Here is a 3,433-nt window from a genome sequence, read left to right as displayed (position 1 = left end):
AGAAAAGGAATCATTTAAGTGAAACCCTGAGACTTCTTTCAACCTTCCTCTCGCTGGTACTGGCGGCCCATCATCAACGTCGCAGTAACTTCTTCACACTTTTATCGGATATTACTTCCTTCCTACACCCAACCTTCCTGTGGACTCTTCGCCTTGAAGAAAAAGAAGGTGGAAAAACATGAGAAACTGCATGGTGGACGAAAAATGAAGGTGATGCTGCAGAATATGCCTAAGAATTTAAATCAAGGAAACTACAAGGAACCATGAATCAGACCACCCCAAGTGAAATATACATGGGAGACGGAATAATGTACAGACACTGGTGAGAAAACACACACACACACACACACACACACACACACACACACACACACACACACAGTTTCAATGGTGGCAGTGCAGCAATATGGCAGCAGCGGGATCCAGGGAGCAGTAGTGTACATTGTCACTTTCCTTGGAACAACTGCCATCACGGTTATCGTGGCACTGGGGAACATTGTCAGGGATATTGCTCAGGGAAATACTTGCAGCGGCTGGGGGCAGGAAGGTGTGCAATGCCAGAGTTTACACCTTTGTTACAGTCTAACTATATTCTCTTCGCTTAATTTGGCCTAAATTTGATATCTCTCCATCTTGTATACTGAGCTGCGGAAGGAGATATACACTAGAACATAGGGCTAGTCACGAAAAAGAGCTGTGGAAAGAAGGACGACCCATAACAAAGACTATTATGACACTGATATATGGAAAATGAGCTGCAAAACTACGAATACCTAAACGAAGTAAAGATGAAGAAACTCTAGAGGCCGTATTCTCGAAAGCTTATTAGATACTTTAGCGCCTCTTCCTAGTTAGCCTACTTACTCATATGGTATACCTACATTAATATTTTTTACTATGACACTTATGCAAACTATGTCGATATGAATAAAATTTGATGAGCAATGATTGGTGTGGTGTGTGGAGGGGTATGGAGATCAATTGGGGTACCAGTGGAAATTACAGCAACCAGAAATCACATCTATTTATCATTAGCCTTCCCTTCAACCTAACCCCAGCCACATTTCGCACCTGTACAGTGACTGGCACTAATGACAGTTTACGGAATAAGTTTAGATGATCCCAGAAGGCTATATATTCTTGCTTGATTTCAGGAGGAATGCTTACTTAAGGTATATGAATTTTTGACAACGTGAACATTCTTGAAATAATTTGCGGTAGGTGGGCTCATTCCTATGACCATCTCTTCCAGCCCCCCCTACCCCCACCGTCCAGACTATTTTTTAACACTATTAGTATGAATTTTTCTGCTCCTGTTATCACCAAACCAATATAATCGTTTGCAGTAGCTGAAGTAAAAGGCAACTACCAATAATAATCATAATCATCATCATCATCATCATCATCATCCGGACCTCCTTTCCCACCCAAGGGCAGCGTGAGGAGTAGCAATGTCCAGACAGCCCAAAAATGCCCAGTCCAATGGGCCACGCTTCCATTCACTCATCATTCAAGCCCCCGGAATCCTGGCTCTATCGGATACGCCAAAACATTCACCACGTTCTGTAGCTTCACATAATCGTATCCGACAGTCAATCCAAACGAATGTCTGAATATCCGACAGACAAATAATAATAATAATAATAATCCATCCATCCCTTGCCAGACGCCATGTATCCCAAACGGGGTGGCCAAGGGCTTAGAGTTAATTGTTTTACAGGGAGGGGCACTAATCCTCCACCAACCCCACTTGACAAGTAGGGATGCCAACAGCATCTGGTGTTCCCAGACGGTCACCCATCCAAGTACTAACCAGACCCAACGTCGCTTAACTTCGCTGATCGGATGGGAAGCGGTGTACTCAACGTGGCATGGCCGTTAATAATAATAATAATAAATAATAATAATAATAATAATAAATCGCAACTAAAGGGCTAAGTAAACAATCTTGCGAATTATGTATCACGTACACTATGACGTTGAGTTTGTGTGCAGCAAAGTTCCAAGCTCTCACAAACGTCGTAAACAAAAGTGTGCACACACAATTACTGGGCACCGATTGCTGACAGCATCTTTCGGAAAATATGGCTGATAGAATGCACAGTTTTGTTTTGTTTTGTTTTTTGTCACACTTTGTCGTCACAGGCGACTACGAAACCGCCAAGTCCCCGACGGCATAAATGCCTTCTTAAGCCGTGGGAGAGAAGGTGTTTGTGTTTTTGTAAATAATATTTAAAGAAGAAAATATTTAAAAAATTTGATAATTACATTTAAAATTCCTCACTTACAAAACACGGCAATATTCATATCGAAACCTAAAACTGCTGCTGTTGGCATTTCATCAGAAAAATATATTTATTCACTCCGCAAATGGTGTTATTGCAGTCACGGTAACACGGTGGATTTGGCTGTTGTAAAGACCTGTCAACTAAGCATAATTAATTTTGCTCTTTTGTTGACCTAGCCTGTGCATCGCCAGAGTGCGCCATGCCAGCTGGTGCACCCATTGTCTCCTGTACAAGGCATGTCAGCCCGTGTCTGATTTACGAGTATACGGTCTATATCCAATATATTTCGACAGTATTTTAATTGGTATTTTAAATGCGTACCTAACTCTATCACAATTAAACTTCTTCCATAAGCTGAACATACTGTTGTTGTTTTTCTGGCGTCTCTGTATCGAAAGATTTTTCATATATCGTCAGTACAACTGAGTGACAATGTTAATGTATTCCTAACACCATTACAACGAGAAATCCGCTGGGTAAGTATAATCATCCGGTGTGTGCAAGAAGAAAATATATTATTGTTATCCTAAATAAAAAGGCCGATAACTCCAATGCGTATCCCGCAACATCTTCACCAATTATGGTTGAATTCGGTCAAAAAATTGTTTGCTGTCTCAAGCCCGAAACAATATGTACTGCCCCGGGAGAATAGTTCCGGTCCCGTGAGAATACTTCCTGCCATGCTAAAACGAAGAGTTTTAATGCCAACTTTAGCCAAATTTGAAGGAAGAGTTTAAGAGCCACTCATGAGGAAAATCACTAGGTTCGAGCAAAATGGCAGAAAATCTAGGTTACAAATCAGACTTAATGTTGGCCTTACCTAGTGACGTTGAGCTTTAGCCGAATATCCAGAAAAATCGTCGATAATGGGCTGCCCCGCAACAACCCCACCAAATTTGTTCAAAAACTGATAAAAAAAAAAAATGCTCGTTTGTCAAGACCGGAACTATTCTCATATCTCAGCCGTGAAAGTAGCTCTGGGCCCATGAGAATAGTTCCGGTAATGTAGGAACGAACAATTTTTCTCCGATTTTCATCTTATTTGGTGGAAAGGTTCAAGGGCCGGTCATGACGAAACCATCTAGGTATGAGCACGAAAGATCAAAGATGAAGGTTACAACCAATCTCAAAGTTGATCTTGTCCT

General features: G+C 41.4%; 1 non-coding gene across 1 annotated transcript; it reads right to left on the bottom strand.

Moving 5' to 3' along the window:
• Positions 1-1,764: 1,764 nt before the first annotated feature.
• Positions 1,765-1,883, bottom strand: LOC145389878 (5S ribosomal RNA). The gene has a single exon (XR_013895543.1). It is a non-coding gene; the product is annotated as a 5S ribosomal RNA (ribosomal RNA).
• Positions 1,884-3,433: the final 1,550 nt, after the last annotated feature.

This window comes from Coenobita brevimanus, unplaced genomic scaffold, assembly GCF_032717465.1.
Source record: "Coenobita brevimanus isolate Jiangsu-jjx unplaced genomic scaffold, ASM3271746v2 jjx.HiC_scaffold_2580, whole genome shotgun sequence".
NCBI lineage: Eukaryota > Metazoa > Arthropoda > Malacostraca > Decapoda > Coenobitidae > Coenobita > Coenobita brevimanus.
Note: the sequence above shows the minus strand (reverse complement) of the source record. Positions and strands in the feature narration are given on the sequence as shown.